Source organism: Maniola jurtina, chromosome 16 (assembly GCF_905333055.1).
Source record: "Maniola jurtina chromosome 16, ilManJurt1.1, whole genome shotgun sequence".
NCBI lineage: Eukaryota > Metazoa > Arthropoda > Insecta > Lepidoptera > Nymphalidae > Maniola > Maniola jurtina.
The window spans coordinates 9,408,977-9,435,803 of record NC_060044.1 but is presented as its reverse complement, the minus strand read 5'-3'; the positions used below and the strand labels follow the sequence as shown (position 1 = coordinate 9,435,803).

The following is a 26,827-nucleotide window of genomic DNA, read 5'->3' as shown; positions in this document are numbered from 1 at the left end:
CCTAGAATCATGAAAGGCAGGTAAGTAGGTCTTATAGCACAAGTAAAGGAATAAATCCGAAAACCGTGAACTTGTGGTTACATCATTAAAAAAAAGTAAGATAACTATACCAAGTGGGGTATCATATGAAAGGGCCTTTACTTGTACATTCTAAAACAGATTTTTATTTGTTTTTATGCACAATAGTTTTTGATTTATCGTGCAAAATGTCGAAAAAAATACCGGACCCCTCGGTCCGCGAGTCCGGTTTTTTTTTACAGAATTGCCTCTCATAAATGAAGTCAAAATAATTTAAATCTTTTATTCAAAGTGGGTGTACCTTTTTTCGGTCTTAAAGTGCCGGAATGGCGACCTCGCACTGGAAAGTGCAGGGTAGGTAGACCTACCCATTAGTTGGATGGGCGACATCACACGAGATGCAGGGAGCTGCTGGAGCTGGAGCTATATACTTAACTAGTGGAAATGCGTACTCGTGGATAACAGCAAAATAAGCAAGGATCAAAGAGGATATTACACGAAAGCAGAGAAGGGTCTAACGATAAGACAAAGTATTAAATGAGGTTTATATCTTATCTGTGTCAAGTAGCGTGAGGAAAAGTCTTAATAGATGAAAAGGCTTATGGGCTGAGTACACGAACATAATAATAATGTAAAGGATGTTCGTTGTTCTTCTCTATTATTTAGAAAGAGGGTGTAAATTGTTACTATGGATACTCCTTTCTAGAGTAGAAGGCTAAGGGTGATTACGCATTGCATCCGATTCGAATCCGTGAAAATACGTTCCGAAGTAGCCATAGAACTATTTGTATGGTTGCTTACTTTTCCTAAATCTGTGTTGCTTACGCACTAGCTCCGACTTCGTCATCCGAGTTCTCCCCGTCATCCGTGAGAATATCTCGCATGTGCTTCGGATTCGAATCGGACATATTATGACGTAGATTTATGTCAACGATGTCCACTGAATAGATCGGACTAGTGCGTAATCGGATTAATCCGTATTTTCACGGATTCGGATCGGATGAATGCATAACCACTCAAATCCATACTTTATTAATATTATAAATGCGAAAGTGTGTCTGTCTGTATGTCTGCTACGTTTTCACGGCCCAACAGTTTATCCGATTCTGACGAAATTCGGTACAGAGTTAGCTTATATCTCGGGGACGGAAATAGGCTACTTTTTATCCCGTAAAATCAAAGAGTTCCTACGGGATTCCCAAAACACCATCCGCTTAACCGATTTGTATGAGATTTGGTACCGAGGTAGCTTGCGTCCCTGTAATTGACATAGGCAACTTTTTATCCCGGAAAATCAAACAGTTCCTTTAAAAACCTAAATCCACGCGAACGAAGTCGCGGGCCTCCTCTAGTACTTAATATACTCGTAGACGCCGGCTTTATAACTCTATATAAAACCGGACAAGTGCGAGTCGGACTCGCACATAAGCGTTCAGTAGTACTTACAAGATCATGTACTAATATTTTTTTAAATTAGGTTTAGAGAAAGACAGTAGAATCGGTGTCGATTTTACAGAGAGGTTGATTTTTTTTAGAATATTCCCCATCACAAGTTTATTTCATCCATCCACAAAAAATTGTATTCACGTCATAATTATAATGAAATTATTACACTTTTCATAAGCAAAGATATTTAATACTTGCTCTGTGATTTCCTTAAACCTTCATAGCGTATCAAGAAAAAGCTTTTCAACATAAGTATTTTCAAGCTGGTTTTTTACTTAAATTGTTGTTATATCAAGAAAACAAAGATAACAAATTATGTAATCACAAACTTCTCACAAAGCATATCTTCCGAACGATGTGATGTCAGAGGGGCTCCTTTCTTCATTGTTCAATGTTTCATGTCTTAAACCTGATTTTCCGAGAGCTGGCGGGAAATTTTGATACTTGGTAAAATCTGTGAGAGACAATTCACCAAGCTTAATTAATTGTTTCATCTGGTGACAGAACGGCTGCCTTATTTATTGCACAAAGTATCAGTCTCGATGTTTAGCGCGAAAATGCTTGGCACTATTTCATTTGCAATAATAATTGTCGATGAAGAAAAGAAATATTTCTATTATTTTTAATACTTGTCAAGATATTTTATCTAATTATAAAAAATGTGTTTTTTGTGCCCTACACCTCCAGACTCACTCCAGTAGGTACGTAAGATATGAACTGCGAGGTAAGGATCTATCCTTGACGCTGAATAATGTTTTATAATAATATTATGTCTACTTCAGTAGACAATTTTATACTAGGTATCTATGTAAAATTTTGCACACCATTAAATGGCAAGTGTAGTGATACTATATGAATAATAATAATTGTCATACCATTGTTAACCTACATTTGAGCAAAAATAAATGACTGATTGATTGATTGATTGATTGAATACTTACATAGTATATACACACGCATGATGTTAGTGTAGCTACAGTGTGCTTAGTATAAGATTTTACTCTTACCAATATGTTTTACAGAATTTAAGCGTCAAAACACTTCATCAATGTTAAAGTAAAAGCTCAAGTTCATCCATATATCTACAGCCAGCCCTCTAAGCGGTAACTTGTAAAATTAAAATCAGTCTTATTGAATTTTGGACTTGGACTTAAGCGTAAAAATGGACCTACACTTCCAAAAATGGAATCAAGGAAGTGTAGGTCCATTTTCACGCTCGAATTTTATCAACATTGCAAGATTTAAAATCGAATACCATCTAATACGTTCGACCAATGCCTGCGTTGAACAAACGCTCGTATGTTGGCGTTCTAAAAGCTCAAAGTTTCCTGTACACACCACATCCGCCTTATATTTTTAAACTATTTTCACACTTCCATTTTTCCCCACTAGGCTGCAAACTGTTAACTCTGAATAACCGAGCACCAACACTTAAATAGGCTTACGATTTTTAGGATTTTTTTTTTCATAAAATTTCATTTCATTTGAAAAGTAGACTAGCAGTATTTTGTTTGTCGGATTAAAAATATTTTTTCCAATATATAATCCTTTTTCCAATAAAAACGTTTTTCTCTTTTATCATACTGTGCTTACTAGGCTTATAAAAATGCTGTATGAATAGGATTTTTTATTTTAAAATACTTTCATTTTTTGAAACACTTATATTGTTAAAGATAAGACAAATTGAAAGTCTATTTGGTCTGAACTAACTCGACTCAACTTCAAACTGGAATTTCTAAAAAAAGATTAGTTAATATAAAAAATATTTAACAACCTGTATTTAAGATAAATACTGGGACCCTCCTAATGCCAAATAATGTTCAAATCCCACAAAACTTAACTAAGATTTGTATATTTATGAATATTCATACTAATATTCGTATAAGCGGGAACATTATAATTTGCATAGGCTTGCTCTTGTAAGCCTTGATTTACGATTCTCTTCTGGTAGAGTAGGTACCTACTACAAGCGCTTACACGTCATGAGTGTCTGTTAGAATTTTAGAAATTATTAAAAGGTAGAGGATAGGTAGGTAAATTTTTATTTAATAAATTTTAGTTGAAGAGTTGGTAAAAAACTATCATAACAAGTGTAAATTAAAAATTTGTAACACCCCCGACGATCGAAAGTATCTGAGTTTTCCAAAACATCATTTTCAAATAAATAATTATGTATTTAGGCAACGTCCATCTTGACAGCTTGACATTTGTCTATTGACATAATATTATGAACCTAACGGTTATCTAACCTTCTTTTCTACAAGAAAACTAGAAAAGAGCTGATAACTCTTAAACGGCTGAACCAATTTTTTTAGATTATAGCTAAGAACACTCTCGAGCAAGCCACCTTTCAAACAAAAAAAAACTAAATTAAAATCGGTTCATTCGTTTAGGCGCTACGATGCCACAGACAGATACACAGATACACAGATACACAGATACACAGATACACAGATACACAGACACGCAGACACACAGATACACACGTCAAACTTATAACACCCCTCTTTTTGGGTCGGGGGTTAAAAACCACAAACACTTAAGTAAAAAGATATTTTTTGTTTCTACACGTGTAAGTCCAGCGAGCATAACAAAAGAAATTAGAAATCTAAGTGTGAAGCTCGTTCGTTTTTCGTTTTTGAAGTTGGTTTTTTTTAATTTCTCGTTTTATTGTAAAAAAGGAATTCATCCAAAGCCGAGACCAATAAATTGATCTATAAAGAGATTCGTTTAAGTAAATGATCAATCAAATATGTAGGGCATATCCCGGATAGAGGCAAGGTAAATAAGAAAAAGTAAATAGCGCACTTGGCCGCTTGCTCACGTGAATTATCCGCCTCGATGTAATTGCCAATATTGACCCTCACTATACAGATTAGAGTCCGTGATGAAATACCGAGGAAGATCGTTTGGAACGCATTTCCTGCCCTTAATGTTTACTTTGGTATCATTTTGCCTTTTATTGGAACAACAGTTAAACTTTGAGCTTTGTGGTATACCGAATATCTATCGCGTTATCGCGTATCGGGTTAGCGCGGGGGCTGTGCGGGTGTGCGGGGCGTCCCCACCCCGATTGTCATCTCGACCTGTCGCGTACTATAGGTTGGTACTTTATAGTAGACTAGCTGATGCCCGCAGCTTCGCCCGCGTGGATTGGTCAGATCCCCTGCAGCATCAGGATTGAGGAGTTGGACTCCAAATTTTTTATGAAACAATGTCGTAAAGTTCCTCTATCGATTAAAAAAGAAATGACGCAAATCGGTTCAGAAATCTCGGAGATTTCGGTGTACATAGGTAGAAAAACACAACTCCCTTTTTAAAAGTCGGTTAAAAAAGTAGCCTATTTTACGCCCTGGTCAATCCTCTACTTGCCTGTGAAAGTCCCGTCAAAATCGGTTCAGCCGTTCCAAAGATTAGCCTTTTCAAACAGACAGACAGACAGACAGACAGACAGACAGACAGACAGACAGACAGACAGACAAAAATTTTAAAAACGTGTGATTCAGTTATGGTATTGTTCAAATAACCATATGAGCTTAATATGAGGTAGTTATTTCGAAATTACAGACAGACACTCCAATTTTATTTATTAGTATAGATTACAGACAGACACTCCAATTTTATTTATTAGTATAGATGATGCCCGCGGCTTTTCTGGGTTCGTTAAAAATCCCGTGGAAACTTTGATTTTCTGGTATTAAACTATTTCTGTACCTTTCGTCAAAAACTGTTAAACAGATGGGCCGTGGAAAGCTAGCAGGACAGACAGATAGACAGATAGAGACACTTTCGCATTTATAATTCAAGGAAAGGTTAGTTACTAAAATTATAAAGAGCTATAGTTTGTGAGCTTGTATGAGGGGGGAAACCATTCATCCGATTTCAAAAATTATTTCACTGACTGGCTACATTGTAATATTAGCTTTATTATGTATCGCGGATGAAGTCACAGGCAAAGCTAGCCGCAAACATCTGAAGCACAGATCGATCATATTTTTCAGTGATCTGAATAAAGTCTGAATAGTATAAAAAGTCAGCCTTCCAAAGTTTATTTGCCAGTGAAAATATCACAAATACAATTTGGATCTTGGATAACAATTCGTAATAAACTGAGAGGCATGAAGGTCAATCCTTCAGTGCGTGACAAAATTCTAAAAGGGTTAGGGGTAAAAACCTTATCGGGCTTAGGTACCTATAATATGGAATGTGGTATGCCAAACCTTTCGCCTTTTATTGAATTGATTGAAAGAAGCTGACAGAGATGTGTAATAGTTGGAATTTGCTAACAAAAAACCATACCTACCTAGATTCAGAGTTAATGTATAAGTTACTCAAGTGTTCGTCTGTGTTGGTGTTAGCTGGCGGGCGTGCTCTGCCTTTTTTAACCCCCGACCCAAAAAGAGGGGTGTTATAAGTTTGACGTGTGTATCTGTGTATCTGTGTGTCTGTGTATCTGTGTATCTGTGTATCTGTGTATCTGTGTATCTGTGTATCAGTGTATCAGTGTATCTGTGTATCTGTCTGTGGCATCGTAGCGCCTAAACGAATGAACCGATTTTAATTTAGTTTTTTTTGTTTGAAAGGTGGCTTGATCGAGAGTGTTCTTAGCTATAATCTAAAAAAATTGGTTCAGCCGTTTAAGAGTTATCAGCTCTTTTCTAGTTTTCTTGTAGAAAAGAAGGTTAGATAACCGTTAGGTTCATAATATTATGTCAATAGACAAATGTCAAGCTGTCAAGATGGACGTTGCCTAAATACATAATTATTTATTTGAAAATGATGTTTTGGAAAACTCAAATACTTTGGATCGTCGGGGGTGTTATAAATTTTTAATTTACACTTGTGGAGTGTTTTTGTTAAAACTGACTGGAAAGCGCTCTAAGGGAGTGCCGTGCGTATGTCGATGAGCGCCAGCACAGACGGGGTCCATACTTGTATAGTTTAACTAACTTGTTACAAATAACTACAAACTTAACATTGGCTAATCTTTGTAAAGCCAGACGAGAGAGAGAAAAAAAAGTTACTCAAGTATATATTATGCAAATAAGAAGTAAATACATACTTATACCTACGTACCTATCTAAAACGGAGACTTAAAACTACGACACATGGATCACATTTGTAGGGTGCATCTCTTCTACTCTCGTGTGTTTTGTATCTTCCGTGTTCCTCATCACCGATCACGAAAGTTGTATGCTATTATGAAACTTACAATAAATAATATGTCTACGTGATATTTAATTGCTTAAAACGCACATAGCTCCGAAAAGTTCGACCTCTCGACCTCCTGAATAGGAAGCAAACGTTTTAACTACTAGGCTATCACGGTAGGTGCTACCTACAATATATTTACCTAAGACAATAGCGAATCAGGTGGTAACTACATAGATAATTAATAGGGGTAGAATCCAAAGAAAATCACTTGTATCGAGAGCTTCGATGTTCCCTTTGCACGCTATGAATAAAAGATTAGGAAAGTTGGCAACAACCTTCTTAGAGGGTACTTTAGTTAATCAAGAACCTTCTTGCTATTGATTGATACATCCTCAAAGATAGAATACCTACGCCCTATTTATAAGTTTAATACTCTATCTACCTTCAATTAGCTTACATTAGGTGATTAGGCTCGAGATACATTGGCGCAAAGCGAGGTGTTTTTCTAAAAACGAAGTGTACTGAATTTTGTTACCACTAGGTAAGTAATGCACTTATTTAGTGTGAGGCAAAATGAAAAACAAAAACCGGTCAAGTGCGAGTCCGCCCATTCCGAGTTCGTCCGCAAGTGCGAGTGCGGTGCCGTACCATTGTACAAGAAATAACACTTTTTTGATTATATTCTTTTGGCGGCCATTTTGAGATTTTAATTATTTTTTGTTATATCGGCAATAGAAATACTCATACTGTGTAAAATTTCGACTCTGTGCCAATTATGGTTCACGAGATACAGCCCGCTGACAGACAGACGGTTCGAACGAACGGGTAAGACGGACAGACGGACAGATGGATGGACGAACAGACGGACGGACAGCGGAGACTTAGTAATAGGGTTCTTAATTAGTAATAGGGTAAGGAGACATTTAAAAATACGCATGCCTAGCAGCCGTTTCATCTCTGCGCGAATTCTTCAGGTAAGCCTTGAGCCTTACCTGAAGAATTCGATCATTAGACTCTCAAAGAAGCACTTATTCTCCTTTAGTTTGTAACGCCAACTATTATGTAAGTATAGTAAGTAAATGAGTTTCCTAATATCCCTGCTTCATTCTAGCATACACACACATTATCCCTATTTTAATTTAGCGCATTCCATATGCCTATTAGACTAGCTCAGTCATTGACATGAATTACGAAAATAAATAGAGATACAAAACAAAAATGATAACTCATCAAAAATTGTTGGCTCTTAGAAGTCATTATGAAAATCGTTTTGTACTACGCAAGATAGAAATCTTTTGTCTGCGTTTGGATTTTAATCTGATACTTTCAGTATTTTGGCTTCAATCCAAAAAATGAAAAGAAAATCATTGCGTACAAAAATTTTGTGGGTGTTCACACCTAACGTATTGTCAGCCGCCGATTGCCAGCGAGCGTTACGCAGTTTAAAAGGAAATGCGAGTGGTCTTTTCTCCATCTCTCGCCTGTTTTCTTTTTGGTTTATGACCTTAAAGCAATGATTTTTGGTATTTTCCATACATATTCAACTTTTTGTTCACACTAAATGACAATACGCTACTACGAGTACCGCAGAGGTGTTCTGTGGTACATGTTATGCGTGGATTTACTCGTACCTACTACCGCGGACGATGCAGTTCGATGTGAACGAAAAATGAAGTCTGACTTCATAATTACACTGGGGCTGCAGCGAGCCTGCTCACAGTCGGCGGCCGACATTACATGGTGTCACACTCACTTAGACCTATTGCAGAAGGGTGATTCGCCGCGAATCGTTTCACGCGTACGTTGGAAGGAAGGTCCCAGAAGGAACGTGCAACGTGCCATCGTTTGGAGACAACTTCGCGCGTAAACATGGCGTAAACTGTAAACCAAGGAGCCGTCGAGACTCGACTCGACCCTCGTTGAGAGTCTGGGGTAGCGCATGCGATATGTAAAACGTATTTGAAATTCGCAAGATGCTTGTGGAAACGATGTACTGGCGGCTGGCGTCCAGTAGGTGCCTCATTGTCGCGCGTACGAATTCGCAGCGAATTCATCTCTTCTGGACATGGTCTTAGTATTTCTACGAAACACGTAAAGTAGGTCAGTTCGGAATGTTGTACTTACTCGTAGCACTGCATTAGTTTCGTTTAAAATTGATGTCACCACGGTTTCGTGGTTATAATGCGTACTTAGAATTGCTCTTGTTGAATTGCTTCCATAGGTTATCATGCGGAAAATGCTGTTTTCATTCGTGAAATGTTCTTAGAGAGAATTCAATTAAAATTACGCGCCCTGCTTGGAAATTTTCCAATTTCCATTACATTCGAATATTTTCTACATGAAAAGAAGTTAATGAATGTAGAAATGAATCTCCTATCAGACTAAAAAGGGTTCAGGCCATAGTCTGCCCACGCTGGTCAAGTGCGGATTGGCAGAACATTATGAAGAACTCATAGGGATGCAGGTTGCCTCACGTTTTCCTTCACTGTTAAAGCAAGTTAATTTAAGTTTAATTGCTTTAAAGGGTTTTAAAGCAATTAAATATCAATTGCTTTAACGGCACATGACTCCAAAGAATAAGAAGCCGGGATCGAACCTCCAACCTCCCAAATAGGAGGCGGACATCCATCGCTTTATGTGGTAACTTGGGGCTTAATAAAGATTGTTTCATTTCATTTATTTTGGACCAACCTTTCTAGACTTCTTGAGTGAAATTGTGGAAAACCATTTTTCATATTGAATGAGGTTGAAACAGGTGTTTCATCATTACTCATACCGTAATTACGGAATAATGATTACAATAACAATCGCGATAATGATGTCATTACTGTTCCATTAAGTAATTATTCCAGACGATCGAAGTCGAACCAAACGGCGAAATATAATCTATTTTATACTTATAAAAAAACTGAAAATGGACGATTTCTGTATATCTAAATATTGTCCACACTAACATTATATGTGGGTACTTATGTCTGTCTGTCCGTCTGCTAGCTTTACACGGCCCATCCGTTTAACCGATTTTGAGTGGTACTGAGATAGCATGCATCTCAGGAACGGCAAGGACTACATTTTATTCCGCAAAATTGAAGAGTTCTCGCGGCATTTTTGAAAAGCTAAACCCACGCGGATAAAGTCGCGAGCATCATCTAGTTAAATAAATATATTTTGAAAATTTTAATCGAAGGTAACATTATTTATTATCGATCAAGACCGCAAAAAAAATTTTTGGAATCTTTGTCCGTCCGTCTGTCTTTTTGTGCACGCTTCGCGCTGAAATTATTAAACGGAATATAACTTGGCGAACTTATCTAAAAGTTTGGGTTAGCATACAGGATAGTTTTTATCCTGAGAAATATTTTTATCTGTTTGTCTATGGAATAGGTGATCCACGTGCGAAGTCGCGGCGGATCTACTAGTCTTATCTATTCGTATTATGTTTCAAGCGAGACTTAATCTTACTAATTGACAAAAATGACGGTTTAGAACCTGTTTCAAGTTACACCCCATTAAGTTGCAAAAGTGAAAAGACATTTTAACATTTAATTTTCAATGTCACAGGATACATTCACTAATTGGTAACTTTATCAATATAAATTGAGTAGAAGATTTATATGCTCTTGAATTTGTTCTACACATAAGTATAAAATATAGTGCTTCTTAGACTCTAGGGTTTAAGATAAACTGACTGACTATCAACATACCTATAGCTTAAACCTGGGTCTTGAAACTTGAGATTTCGTGTGTAGCTTTTCTCGGTCAACATCATCAATCTTTCGCACCAATTCGCAATGGGCTGCCGTAGCGTTTATGGTCTAGAACCTTCTGAGAGGGAATCTGTGTTCAGTAGTGGGCTGGGCCGGCGATGAGTTGATCATGATGATGATAATAGTCACAGTACTCACATACCTAATTAATTAGCATAAATTAAACCAGTTTCACCTTTTAACCATCAATTGATTGGCAAAAGATGAAACCGCTTGCAAATTCAGCGAGCACCATGCATGCACCATGACACATAAAAGGGACGTATAAGCAGATCACGCGGTGAATATTAAACAAACACGAGTGTGTTAATTTGTGAATCTAGGCACGTACATGGACTTAAAATTTCTACGGCTATTCGCAGAGGATATAGCAGAACAGTTAGTGAGAGACATTGTGTTACTAGAGGATGCCCGCGACTTCGTCCGCGTGGATTTAGGTTTTTAAAGATCCCGTGGAAACTGTTTGATTTTCCGGGATAAAAAGTTGCTTATGTCAATTACAAGGACGCAAGCTACCTCGGTACCTTTCATATAAATCGGTTAAGCGGATGGGTCTTTAGGAATCCTGTGGAAACTCTTTGAATTTTCTTTGAAAAGGACCCTTATATGATCACTTTGTTATCTGTCTGTCTGTTTGTCCGTCGTGTGTGTCAAAAAAACCTATAGGATACCTCCCCTTGCCCTAGAATCATGAAAGGCATTCAGGTAAGTCTCATAACACAAGTAAAGGAAAAATCCGAAAACCGTGAATTTTTGGTTACATCACAAAAAATAATTCCTCAAATATTATGACGAATTGACAAGTTGAATCGCGTCGATCCTTATTTGTAGCAGTCCATTTGCGACGAGCTGCCAATTTGTAAAGTTCCTGTTTTAATTTATAATCTATGCGCAATTCATCCTGTTTTGCATTGCTTGTCTGTCATAAAGTTGCTTCCCGTATTGTTAGGCCTGTGCAAATTTAACTGTTAGGTAGGTACTTTATTTTACTATAGATGTAGGTATGGTAAATTATAAAGTATGGTAAAGTGGTCATCTTCTTCATACCCACATAGCTCACATAGCATGGGATAAGGTCAGAAAGAATTCTGACCTTATCCCATGCTATGTGGGTTCCGCACAACATGTCTTGTTCTACCACTCACTTTTCTCATCCGTCAACGTAATCAACCCTTTCTTACGCATATCCACTTTCAAGCAATCCATCCACCTTATCTTTGGTCATCCCCTCCTCTTTTTTCACATGCATACTTAACATTTTTCTAATGAGATGACTTTCTTTCCTCCCATCATTATTTGTCATGTGAACATTATTTTTAACTTAATTTAAATAAATTAAGTTAAAAATGATCATTTATTATAAATTATTAAGTAGGTATAACATAATTTACAATTTTAAATAAAATAATCTGTGGATTCAATTAATGTAAATCAACATCGCTCTTAAAAACACTTTTAAAAATCTACGCTTATGGTTTCAGTTGTTTTAATGTGAGTAGTATATCATTTAGTTGTTTGTGTAGAAAAAAAGGTCAAGTGCGAGTCGAACTCGCAAACGAAGGATTCTGTACTATAAATACTATAAGAAATAGCACTTTATTGTTTTCTTTTTTCATGGCGGCAATTATGAAATAAACATTCTATCAAAATTTCACCTCTGCCTATTACAGTTCATGAGATACAGCCGGCTGACAGACAGACGGATGGATAGCGATTTACGGAACCATAAAAATTAGGCATAGGGTAGGTACAGTCATATTTTTCTCATGATCGATTCCCTACTCTACATCTGTCATCACGACGGGTTCATTCATCATTCGTGAGAGAGAAAAAAACATGGACATATTTATGGCTTGTCCCAATTCTCGTGACAAGGTTTAGTAGTGTAATTCGATCACGTAAACCGCGTCCTACATATTGTTATAAAACCTTTCCAGTACACGTAATATTTATGTTGTATTTATTTATGAAACAATTTTCCTTGTTGTATCTTTCTCTTACATCGATATATAATAATGATATCATGTGAGAGTCAATTATTTTAATCGACTATCAAACTAAAATGTATCCACATAGAAATAGCCTATGGTTAAGAAGTCGGCCTCTTATTCGGAAGGTCGGGAGTTCGATCCCGGCCACGCACCTCTAACTTTTTGGAGTTACTTATATGCGTTTACACAATAATGCAATATCACTTGCTTTAACGATGAAGGAAAACAGGTGTTGAAACCTGCATGCCTAACAGTTCTCTATAATGTTCTCAAAGGGTGTGAAATCTGCTGATCTGCGCTGGCCCAACGTGGTGAACTATGGCCTAAAGCCTTTTAGGCCATATGGATGAATACGAATCGAATACAAAGAAATTATGAGTGCTGAAACACCCTTAAAACGCCCTTAAATTCTAAGGGTGAGATCTAAGTATAGAGCGCACTCTGGCTTTGCTTAGACTTAAAACATAAATCTGTCACATAAATCTATATCGTTTTAACTCAATCTTAAAGGTGCCCACGCACTTGAACTGAACTGCAGCTGAACTGCGCGTCGCGGCAGTGCCCCGTACGATATTCTACGCGACGCGCGGCAGTGACGCGCTACGCGGTACGCGCGTCGCGGCTGGAGAGAATATCGCGCGGGGCGCTGCCGCGACGCGCAGTTCAGCTGCAGTTCAGTTCGAGTGCGTGGGCACCTTAAATCTGAGCAAACTCAAAGTGCGCTCTATAAATCTCACCCTTTGTTCCATTGCAGTCTCATTGATATGCCAAGTAGATGCTTTAAACTACGATATGAAGTAGTTCGCATTCCAATGACCCAGTTATGAACTCCTCATTCGGGTCAGCCAGAGTCACTTGGCACTGCGAGTGTCTAGCGCCCGTCGTAACATTTATGAGTGGAGCCAGATAGTCTGATGCTCTTTTAATGGAATTTTTTAATTAATTTACTAAGTACTTATAGCATTTTCTCGTTTTGATTAGAAACCCGTAGTAAATAAGGAATCATTAGTAGTTTGTAGTAAATTATAGTTTCACCATGTCTTCGGTCTGTCTGTCTGTCCGTCCGTCCGCGGCTTAGCTCAGAGAGTATGAAGGTGCTACAAAGCTGTACCTGATTCGGCATGCGTATGGCTTGAACCCTTCTCATTCTGAGAGGAGAGCCGTGCTCAGTAGTGTGTCGACGATGGGTTATATTTACGCAATAGTCGAGCAACTTACAAAATGTATTAGGTACCACCTACTTGGAGTTATTTTGTTAAAATGTCTAATTGAAATTTACTAAGCTGGGCCTGGGTCTTAACTTAATTTTCATATTCATTGATTCAGGAAAGTTGTACTGCCAAGTGATTAAGCACAACATTCGCTGGTTAAAGTTTAACTTGTGAACTTCTGTTGCTTTGTATGAAAGTTCTCGCTTTAAGCCTAGCTGGATTGCTAGCAAAAAATTCAGGTTTTCTCTATAACATTTAAGGCTGGGACACACCAAGCGCGTATGCAGCACGTAAGCGTAGACGTAGCGCGTACCACGACGTTGTAATGTATGGACCTGTATGAGATATGGCATACCGCTTGCGTGACGTGAACGTTCGCGTAGACGTAATGCGTGCTGTCATGTCTATGGATTCACGCGCGTCACTACGCGCGTGGTCACGTGTACGTGCTGCACACGCGTTTGGTGTGTCCCAGCTCTTATGCTCGGAAACGCATTACTATTACCGTCATAGACCCTCATTAAGAAACGATGTTCAAAAATTCTACTAGAGTAAAGTCAGGTTAGATCAACTCGCAGATAATGAAATCCCTTGCTCAGTGTGGTACGTGTATCTATTTTGATACCAGGTTGAAACTTGATACGTATATTAGAATTCTATGCTCTAGCAATCTGTATTTCAATCTATTGCTAGCAGAATCCAATCATGAAGCAGGTACGTATCTCATATAGAATTAAATTCCAGCTCCGTAGAAGATGAATGCGATGTGTACAGAACATGCAGTGTGTTTGAATAGTATCTAAGCAAAACAGTCGCATTCGGGATTGTGATCTGAGCTTGTGTGAACACTCAAAACGTCATACAGTTTTGAAATACTTGTAATATTACCACTAAATCGGAACCGGTACCTATGAAGGCGTTACACAAAAAACAACAGGTTGAGTCCAGAAAACGTGCATCAATCATTATTCAGCTAATCGCAATTTTTGCGATTGGCTGAATTTGTGATATTCTTGTTGCAACAATGCATTGTAGCCAATAGCGTCAACCCATCAGAGGTGATTGCGTCACACTGTAGCCTATCATTTTATTACCATAACTAGCCGATACCCGCGACTTCGCCCGCGTGGATTTAGGTTTTTCGAAATCCCGTGGGAACTCTTTGATTTTCTGGGATAAAAAGTAGCCTATGTGCTAATCCAGGATATTATCTATCTCCATTCCAAATTTCAGCCAAATTCGTCCAGTAGTTTTTGCGTGAAGGAGTAACAAACATACACACACACACACACACACACACACACACACACACACACACACACACACACACACACACACACACACACATACAAACTTTCGCCTTTATAATATTAGTGTGATTAAGACGCTGATCTTAGCCAGACTTGTGTTTTAGGTAATCCTTAATCTACGACCTGCGCACGCCGCATGTTGCAACTTTTGATTAGACTAGGTAGGTACCTACTTGTTTTGCGCGGACTATTAGCCATCAAATCTGAATCCCGGTATTTATAGTTAAAAGTCATCATGATTTATTTTGTAGTCTTAAAAAAAAGGTGCCATTAAACATTATTATTTGTAAATAAAAAACCGCTGGGTTGGATGACATCTGGTAGGGGTTTGCTAACGACAACCCTTTTTAAGAGGCGTGAGCATTAAAATAAAAACATTTTGTTGAAAATTAATTTTATTTGTAAAATTCCTAAGTGTAATTAAAAGTACACGTACAATCTGCTATTTAGCAATTATAAAGCAATTACCTTTCTACATTACCCGTTTAAACATTACCTACGTCCTATACTATGAATTTTGTTTGATAAAAACAGATGGGGAAATGAGTTCTGAAATACATTCGCAAGTAGAAAAATCAATTAAAAGTAACACGTCCGGTTTGGGTCCCAGCAACTCATATATCTACTATGTCCCAAATTGGAACTTAATCGGTGAGGGTTCCGTTTTTCATTTACATTTTACACGTACGGAACCCAAAAAAAGTCGCGGGCAAAATTAATAAAAATTCCATATTTTTATGATTTTTGTGATAGTGTTTTGATCTACACTTCAAGGAAACGTCGGGCGCTAACCCAGAAGACGCAGGTTCGAATTCTGCCGGTTCCGCAATTTTTGATAGGTATTTAAAAATTCCATAGTTTATTAACTACACAACATAGGCCTAGGTTATTTACTACGTCATGGTGAAACACGAATACGTAGCTTTTTATATGTAGAGTCGGAAATTGCTATATTTTCATGAAGGAATTTCACATCAAGACGAATAAAACTCCACGATAACTCCAATCAAGCAAAGTATCTCTCTTAAAGTTTTATCTTAAGACATCAATAGAAGTTTATTCACCGAAGTCTTTAAAACCAGATCATCAGAATTAAAATGAGAGATCACCGCAAAGTACTTACTTCATGGAATAAAATATTCAAGAAGGAAAAGCACTTTGTTTAATAGCGTTTAAGACTCTTGGGAATGAAGATGAAGTTACATAGCTAAAGTATTATAATATGCATTATCGTGTTCAAGTATGTTTGTTTGTTGGCTTGCCGTCGGCTATAACGTCGGATATCAACGGAACGACGACAGATCAACGTGATTTTTCATGGTTAAGTAATCCTGCACAGTGATATACTTCTTTTTATCCTGACAAACGATTGAATTTTCACTAGATTTTTAATTATAACACCCCTCTTTTTGGGTCGGAGGTTAAAAACTAAATCCACGCGAACGAAGTCTTGGGCATCAGTTACCATATAATATTATTTATTTCTTTTTTGTACATTCTAGAAATACATATATTTTTTCTAATTTGAAAATTTACAGATTATTCACGAACAAGAAAAATTTACAATTTCCACTCTGTCTTAAGAGCCTTCACCCTTTGCATGTAGGTAGGTATTTGAAAACATGACACATACCTAACCTGATATAAAGTTGTAGGTGTATTTACATTGTATACTTACTAGGGTTAGGTATATAGGGAGGTACTAGGGGTATATTTTGTGAGTTATTGGCTTATATTAAAAAGCCTGCAATAGAGTTATTCGATCTGAGTTCGTTGAATTTTGTTTTATAAATTAACTTTTCACTAAACCAGCGCCCACAGAGAGTAATTAACTTTTTGGTGCGCGCAAATTTGGTGCGATCCCTTCATGAAAATATAGCAATTTCCGACTCTACATATAAAAAGCTACGTATTCGTGTTTCACCATGACGTAGTTAATAACCTAGGCCTATAAATTGCTGGGACTCAAACCGGATATCTAATGTTCAACAGATTTTTGAATATGGTGGGCTTCTGGGGGGCAAATAAGCAAATCAAAGAAAAAGTTTTGCAAGCTATGTACTGTACATTGTGCAGCTTCCTAAACTTTTTCACACTGTAGAGTGAATTGTGATGCACCTATCAGATAATAAAAGCAATTACTCTGAGGATCTCAAATATGCGTATATTTTTTTATAATTTATAAATTATACTTTTAGTTATTTGAGAAAATAGATGAATGTTGACCAATAAAACCTACGTAAACTTTTTGTATATTTAAACAAGATATCAATCAACTCTACATTTACATTGGTTCATACAACTTTATATATAGAGGCGGGCAGAAGTATATTTTTTCCGCAAAAGCATTCGTTACAAAGCTAATTAACTTTGGTAAAAAAGTGTCCAAAGTAATCATGTAAAAAAAGAATTTTTATGTTTTTAAATTTCTCGTAACGTTGTAAGTCCTGAAAACCCTCGTAATTATCTTCATATCATCATTCTAACGGCCGTAACTGTCACAAAAAGTAATTATAATCGTAATCGCCGCGTGAGAACTGAGAATGTAGAGGATAGCGGCATCCCTCATAAAGTTGAGTGACCCCTAGGCGGCATTTCATGAAAACACCGGGAGGCTGAGCTACTGTGGAGAATTTTTCAGCGCCCCGTAGTAGACCGTAGTTTCAGCATCTGAAATCAGTCGGCGACGAGGCCTGCTAAGAGGCAGACGTATTGTTACCTCTTTAACCTTTTAACTCTATGCCGCGTAAATAACATCGATAGTAGTTTCAGAAAAAAGTTTTCTCCTTGAATGAAAGAATAAACTTTTGAGTGTTATTGTGCTTGAACAGTGTTTTGCATAACTTTTTAGCCGAAAAGTTCTTTAATATCGAAAGTTTTAGGATTAAGTATTTATTACTAAGATTTATGACTATTATGACAAAACGATAAAATAAACTTTGCATCCTAGACTTTTCCCGTAAATCTGAAACAAAGACAGATTTAAACATTATTGCATATTTTCAATAGTACGGAAACTGTTGAAATCCGTACACCAAACACGTTATAATAACGTAAATTGTAAATAGTGATAGAGATTTCAACGACTGGCGTTGTTTAAACTTTATATTGTACTCGTTGAATAAACGATTGGTTCGTTGCAATTGTTTTGTAATAGTCAGTGAGTTATTTCGTGTTTCGATCAGCTCGCTTCCTTTAACATCGGCGACATCGAGCGGAAATCGTCGAATTCGAGACGCATATAATAGCAGTTGGAAATAACTTCGAAGCCGGCGTGCAGCTCAGTAAGTTTGCCTCAGTTTGTTTAATATTTCACCACGTGTTTCTGTCACAATTTACTTTATAACACACCAGCAGCTGTTGACCGTATATTTTGTCAGTGTAGATGTTATATAAAAATGTACTAAATGATGACTGCAACTTCGTCAGCGTGGATGTAGATTCTTAACAATTTCGTGGGAACTCTTTGATATGCTGGGATAAATTGTAGCCTCTGTGTTGACTCAAGGTATAAGCTATATCCTACCTATTTTCAGCCAAATCGGTTATACTATTGCGGTGTTAAGGAGTAGGTTACAAAACTCTAAACTCACATTTATAAGTAAGAAGTAGGTGAGATCAAGATTTTCAAAATATCGCATTTCCTAAAGTGATTTTTGTCACTCTAGGAAATGCAATATTTTGAAAATCTTAGCGTAATATGGGCTAGAACGTGAGCTTTTCTAGGAACTTCTCTTTTTAGAGGGATATTGTCAACCTATGGAATTCTAAGTTTTCTGTGCCCATCGAAATCAATTTAGCTGTAGAAAGGTAACAATCAACCAGATAGACATCGTTTTATTCATAACTAGCTTTTTACGGATACAATTTATACGTACTTCCGAGCCTATAGCCCTCGGAGATGATGTTAGCTACATTATCTAAAATTGGGGGTTTGAAATTTCAAATTAAGATAACTATACCGATTGGGGTATTATATGAAAGGACTTTACCTGTACACTACGCAAATTCACGCATTATAGTTTTCATCGTGCTAAATGTCGAAAAAATACCGTTCCACCCCCATCTCTGAAGTTTACCCATCGAAAAATCTGAAGTAATTATAATCGATAGAAGTTCATGTGCATTTTACAGGAAAAATGAAACCATTGTTGTAACTATCCTAGTTTTTTTTATGTGTTCAAAAGTGAATACCGTTTAAATTTTCCTGTAGTACGGAACCCTCGGTGCGCGAGTATGATTCGCACTTGGCCGTTTTTTAAACTGGACGCATGATTTATAATATTGCACTTACACTCATTAGTCATCTTTTTGATCTTCAAAAATATGAATTAAGTAATTAATTATTCTTTAGCTGCGCGTGGCTAGACAACAGGATAATTAATATTTTGTTGATTGGATCTCTTCTTGTTTTAAATTATTTTGATTATTATTTTCGTCGGGCGAGAATAAAATTAGTCGTTTCATTTTAACTTATAATTTTATTAAAAGGAGAGTTTTGGACACGCTTTCATAGAATAGATAAAATTAATCTCTTTTTATGGGTAATTCAATAAGTACCTACCTATCTGCATCTTTTTCATTTTAATATTGCGAAAAAAGGACGGAAATTTGAAATTTAATGCTACTCTACAAATTCCAACACTATGCTCAAGCCTGGCACCCAAAATAAATCTAAAGTCACGAGATTTGACAGATTTAAATCAAATTAAGTTTGTCTGTCCTTTTCTCATTAGGTACATTAATAAAAAAAAAAGAAGCGAATACTCTAAAATTAGTTGCCATCAGAATCGGTACCACTGTCACATGTGCTTCTCTCATTAGCAAGCAATACGCAATCCTGATTGAGTATAATATTATTATGTAGTCTTAGGCCTCAGCTTATGATTATCAATCAACTTTGAATGCGTGCCAAATTTAGCACTTCCTTAATTGGTTACCATATTCAACGCTTTCATGTATTGCAAAATATATATCTATTTTAGATACATTTAAAAAAGTATAGTCACACATAATTGTTCTCGTCACCTTATAAGCTTGAAGTTTGATTTCCGGCTGAGTCAGTTTAGAGAATCACATTTTCTAAGTTTTGTAGTCTGTTCTTGCTAAATCTGCTAGTTGAATAAATAAATAAATATTCTTAATTCATCGAAAACACTAAAAAAAAAAACAAAGTTAGAGAGCACCATAGCTCCCAGGTAACCAAGAAACTGACCAAAGTATAAGTTCCTTGGTTCCCAGAGACCCAGGTACCTTTTTCTTAAATAGCTATGTTGGCTGAACGAGGCGCCGCCGCCGCTGCCTCAGATTGATGCGGCTTGCTAGTCTTGACTTGTAGTAACCTAGTAGTAGCCAGATCTACTACTACGATCTACTACATCTTTGAGAATATTATGGAGAACACTCAGGCATGAAAGTTTCCTCGCGGTGTTTTCAATATAAGGCCCACAAGGCTATCACGGCATTGCTTACTACATTAAAAGTAGCTATCAAAGAACCTTGACCAAAATAATTTATTTATGCCATGTCTACATTTCCGTAATGTATGTCACGCTTGTCTGTCTCGATGTATTGTTTCCACGAATTTTGTGGAACTTTAGTATACAACAAAACAAAAGTTTAAATGAAGGAAACTTTGTTTACAAGTGTAAATTAAAAATTTATAACACCCCCGACAAGTAAAGGTTACAGTAACTAGAAAAGAGCTGATAACTTTCAAACGGCTGAACCGATTTTCTTGGATTATAGCTAAGAACACTCTCGATCAAGCCACCTTTCAAACAAAAAAAACTAAATTAAAATCGGTTCATTAGTTTAGGAGCTACGGTGCCACAGACAGATACACAGTTACACACGTCAAACTTGTAACACCGCTCTTTTTGGGTCGGGGGTTAAAAAGTAGCTATCAAAGAAGCTTGACCAAAATAATTTATTTATTGCATGCCATGCCATGTCTACATTTCCATTATGTATGTCACGCTTGTCTGTCTCGATGTATTGTTTCCACGAATTTTGTGGAACTTTAGTATACAACAAAACAAAAGTTTAAATGAAGGAAACTTTGTTTAAAATAGTTTTAGTCGAAAATAATGAAAAATCGGACAAATGCGAGTGGAACTCGCTTGGAGAGCGTTTCGTAAAATGAATATGTATGAAGTTGAACGTATGCACGATATTAAAAGATTTTTTGTGTTTACTTTTTGTCCTCCGACATGATAATCGAAGTTACGATAAACGTACCGGAAAGCATGTTTCGCACTTCCAATCATAAGTGCAAAAATTCATTTTTCAAGAAAAAGCGCTATTGATCAGAGCCCTATGCACACTCTCTTGCGTGGTGTTTCCATTAAATAGCAAAATTGAGTTATTCAAGGGGCGGATCAACAAATTCCTGAAAGGCCGGCAACGCGTTGGCGGTTCCTATGGTGCTGCAAATGTTCATAGCCGGCGGAAATCACTTAACTCACCTGCTCGTTTGCTCGCTATTTCTGTTTAAAAAAAAAGATCATTATTCTTTATTAAGTAAATTGTAGCAAACGATGATACTTGCATAATTTGAAAAATCACTTTCTGTGAAAACCGCCTCTGCAATAATGCTTTTCTGAAAATTAATTACACATTTTACTGCCGCACGTGGCTACACTAAAGGTAACGGATATAAATTAAGTATTTATCATTTAGTAACGATATATGTACGATATATTAAAACAGATAGTAAGGATGGTAATCTCAATCGAATTTTTCATAAGTGGATAATAAATCTCGTCTAATACCTAGGTAAGTATACCTACATAATTAAGTCTTGTGGTTAAATTTTTCAGGCAATAAAAGGTTTTTTCGAACCTTTCTTAACTTCTTAATTTATGAAAATCAATGTTTATCCGTCTGTCTGTTTGTTACCCATGAGTTAGGGCATCCATCAGTCGATTGAGTTGAAATTTTAGACAGGTGTTTGTACACTCTATGACGGACGGATTCAAACACGGATGTGTGGGTCATAGAATATTTACCAAACAATCTAATTGGCTATGCATATAGACAGACAGACACACGAGAAATCCTATAAGGATTTTGTTTTTTTATTTCCTATTACCGGAACTCAATTAGGTTTAATTAGTAGTAGGTAATGCATAGGCCGCAATACACAGTCATATTTTACAATAGGAAACTCTACCACAATAGATACGGAAGTCCATTAGGATGTACAATAAATGCATGCTGCAGTCGTAAATATTAGTGGTCCATTGCTAATGGCACACAAACTACAGGGTGTATTAACTCATAACTAACAAATAACTAGCTGTGCCGACCCGGTTTCGCTGGAGTGGAATTTTAGAAAATTGGTGACGGTGTGGAATTTTTAAAAATCCTGAAACATATTATTCTTAATTTTTACACTGAATCCCAAATACAATAACAATTTAAAAGAGACAAGCATGTCAAATACATTTTAATGATGCTTACTCCTTGATTAACTTTACCAGTAGCATACTAATTTTGGCAGCTTCATAGAAATTATTGTGTGAAATAGCATGGAAATAGCTCTTGTGTCAGGCGGTGTGGTATCTATAGATACTAATTAACTGTGCATCATTTGTACAGATTCTCCAGCTTCGGTAATCCGATGCAAAACGGTTCAAATAACTACAGGATGCGCCCATTATATAATTTTCAATATTAGCACTCACTTGTTATAATATTTGATTTATATTCTAATATCATATGTATGATATCATGCGCTAGTCAACGTCAAAAGGCAATTTATCGTCGAATAAAATGTTTTTATTCTTCGCATCAAAATCAGAATTTATAGCGCCGTGCATCTTACGTTGAAGAATTTTTATAAACAAAACTATGAAATATTTTTTTTGCCGTTATTCTAACTATCAACACTCTGAAATAACTTGAAAAACAGTAAGCTAAAATACGTTATCAAGTCATAATTTCACACGGTATAAAAATACTTACTATAAAATTATATAAATTATAAAATATATTATATATTATTAAATATTTTCGCTTTTTTTTGTTAACTTATATTAGTACCTAGTTAGATTTATGATTTTAATGTGCGTCAGTCGTCACACTAATATTATAAAGGAGAAAGTTTGTATGTGTGTGTGTGTGTGTGTGTGTGTGTGTGTGTGTATGTTTGTTACTCCTTCACGCAAAAACTACTGGACGGATTGGGCTGAAATTTAGAATGGAGATAGACTATACCCTGGATTAGCACATAGGCTACTTTTTGTCCCGGAAAATCAAAGTGTTCCCACGGGAATTTAAAAAAACCTACATCCACGCGAACGAAGTCGCGGGTATCAGCTAGTATTGAATAAACAAATAACACGGGTAAAATACATGTAAGTACGACGAATTACATATGACTGCGATTACATTTGTAAGTTTTATACTCACGTACCTACTTAAGTAGTTTACATGATAATCACAAGTAGGTTATTTTTAACCCCCGACCCAAAAAGAGGGGTGTTATAAGTTTGATGTGTGTATCTGTGTATCTGTGTATCTGTCTGTGGCATCGTAGCGCCTAAACGAATGAACCGATTTTAATTTACTTTTTTTTGTTTGAAAGGTGGCTTGATCGAGAGTGTTCTTAGCTATAATTCAAAAAAATTGGTTCAGCCGTTTAAGAGTTATCAGCTCTTTTCTAGTTTTCTTGTAGAAAAGAAGGTTAGATAACCGTTCGGTTCATAATATTATGTCAATAGACAAATGTCAAGCTGTCAAGATGGACGTTGCCTAAATACATAATTATTTATTTGAAAATGATGTTTTGGAAAACTCAGATACTTTGGATCGTCGGGGGTGTTATAAATTTTTAATTTACACTTGTAGATTAGTTTTGTTGTAAATTAATCACGTAAGCTACTTACGTGTGTAAAACTTACAAGTCTGGTGTAATCACGGCCTAATAGTGAACAGGTTCAATATACCAACTTGCCAGCAGGTTTGACAACAGCAAAGTGCTAGTCTATAAATAAAAATAAAATAAAAAAAAACAAAAAAAATCCTTTGCGTAAAATAATGTCGAAGCTGTAAAAACATTTGCATTGCCACTTAAAGCGTTTAGAAATTTAAATATGGATGAATCGGGCAAAAAATTGAATTTGTTATGCTAATTTTGTGTGCTTTGCCCAAAGTAGCTAAGATTAGACTGAAATTAGATTTTTATACGTCTGAGTTCATTCTCCATGTTTTACTATTGTATCTACAGACTAAGTAAGTAATAAATTACTAAGTATAATTCTTTATGGGTATAATTCTTTCTTTCTCCTTTGGAGGTACGGAACCCTATAAGACGTCTGCTCAACAGGCAACGATTGTGCACTGCGCCTCCTGTCAGTCCTCCTCCTCCTCCTCCCCCTGTAAAGAGCTATATCAAGCTAATTATTATTTATTAACCTTATTTTGTTAACAATAGTAACTTTTTTTTGCTTTGTATAAACCACATTTATTCGTTGTTTTTAATTACTGTACAGTCTAAGTTCTTTGTTTATATTAGGTTAAATAGTTTATTCATATTGTATCGCCCTAGTTCTATTGCTAAGCTGTGGACAGTGTAGTTGATTACATATTTACTAATATTTCACGATAGATTTAAGTTATAGTTGTAATTTATAATATGTAATTGTTTGTTGTCCCAAATAAATAAAAATAAAATAAAATAATTTAGAGAAAGTCCACCTTTATTCAACAAATAGAACACAGTTTAAGATTTTCCTTTATCCTTTTGAGAATTTCTACCAGAGATTTACTTAGAAGGTCTTTCCATTATAAAAGTTTTAAATCCAAGAAAACGCTTTCCTGTTATATGCCACAGTGACATTTGTGAACAGAAACCAGCTTTTTTAATCTGAGCGTTTTATACTAACTCTATTTACCTTCGACTAGAGAATTAGTGAAAGCCAACAAGTATAAATAAAATGACGACTAATCAAAACGTAAAAAGAGTTTTATGGAAACTAATACTCAAACAAACCAACAAAAACAAATTGCTAATAAAGCAAACCTTTCTTTAGTCGAGTTCCTCTTTTCAAAAGTATTCTTGTACGATGGTATGGAATCTTTCGTGTGCAAGTTCAACTTCCACTTGACCGATTTTCTTCATCATGCTCAGAGTCATAGTTTGCTCAGAAGAAATTAATTGAACGATGGAAACTGAAACTACGCTTTGCTGCAATTACGCTTTGCTAAAATGGCCGTAAATGTTTTATTTTTTGTATGTTACTTTGTAGCTTATGCCCGCGACTTTACTCATGTGGACTATACAAATATAAAATCCTATTTTACCCCTATGGGGAGAATTTTTAAAAATCCTTTCTTAGGGGATGTCTACGTCATAATAGCTATCTACATGCCAAATTTCAGTCGTGCATTGAGCCTTTCTTAATTTAGTATCTACAAGATCTAAATTTTGGAGAATTTTTTTTCTTATACATATAAATAATATGACAATTATTATTGCTCCATAGCTCCATAGACTTATATATATATTACTTCGCGAAAGTGTGTCTAGCTAGACGCTAACTTTTGACAGCATGTCCGTTAAACCGATTTTGAAGAAATTTGGAGCACAGATAGTTTGCATGCCGGGGACGGACATCTCTACTTTTTATTCCGAAAAATCGAATCCGGAAAAGATTTACCAGGGATTTGTAAGGTCCATCCATTTAATCGATTTTGGCAAAATTTGTTACAGGGATAGCCATCCCCAAGACGAACACAGTGTTTTTATTTTTCCCAGAAAATTGAAGAGTTTCCACGGGACTTTTGAAAACCTAACTTGTGGGCATCATCGAGTATAGGTACTTTAAAAGAAGGGAATATAGGTTCTAAGAAGTGGAATAAGTTCTCTGATAAATTTAGACTTCTAAGAATCTAGAATCTAACAGTGTATAATTTTTATAATAATAACATCGCTAAAGAGAGTAATGTAGCAGTGGAGAATACAATTTAAGCTTAGCAAACAATGTTAACGAGGGTACAGAATTGCATCATAAAATACAATAAAATAAATAGAAGTAGAAAGATAGAGTCCTCAAGATCTCAGAGGAATAATATCTACGGTATTTTTTTTAAATTGAACTGAATTCACTGTTCTAATTTCTTCAATAATGTTTTAATGTACCTGTAGTACGCGACGGGTTGAGATGGCAATCGGAGTGTGAGGCGGGCGGACGCCCCGCACACCCGCACGTCACCCGCACTATCCCAAGCTTTCTAAATGACCAGTTGTCCGTTGTAAACTGTCCTATATCTCGAAAATTGAAATGATTTTGTACCTATGGAAGTTCTTAAAAGAGACCTACATACATGCATAATGTACCCAGATAATATTTCCAGTTTGCGTTTATCGATTGACGAGTGACGACAATAATGGTTATAATGATGATTTCAAACTCCTTCGACACAACATCCAGTATCACTCGCTGACAAGTATTAAATCGATTTTGTTTACGTCATCTGAAAGTTTCATTTTAAAAGCAACTTAACAACAAGTTGTAACATTTGTTGATCACATGTTGATGTTCAACATTTATTTATAGACGCGGACCTGCGCTTACAGGTGTATGGCTCGTGTAAACATTTATGTTTATTTCGTCAACTTTACTTACGATTTGTTTGTTTAAGACGTTCAACTCCTATTTTTATAAAACAATATGTTTAGAACAAATTGAAGATAAGTTTCAAATGTATTTAAGTTTCACTTCCATATAGGTATTCGTTTCAAATCTTGCGAGAGATTTTTTGATTACTTTTACTGATCTAATTCTTTTGAAATTTTACACTTTGCACATGAATTGAGTCTCTAACAAAATACAATACTACAAGTATGTATAAGTATTAAGTACCTAGTTGGCACCTACTCTCAGCAAAGCGCTGATAGCGGCTATCAGCGCTTTACTGAGCCG

The 26,827-nt window shown here is 36.1% G+C and overlaps 1 protein-coding gene across 1 annotated transcript in view; it reads left to right on the top strand.

The window, feature by feature from the left end:
* The first annotated feature begins 17,594 nt into the window (after window positions 1-17,594).
* Window positions 17,595-26,827, top strand: part of LOC123873174 (G-protein coupled receptor moody) — a 103,761-nt gene continuing 94,528 nt past the window's right edge. Inside the window, exon 1 of the mRNA XM_045917895.1 lies at window positions 17,595-18,181. The gene's annotated coding sequence lies outside the window, so the exon portion shown is untranslated. The remainder of the gene's footprint in view (window positions 18,182-26,827) is intronic.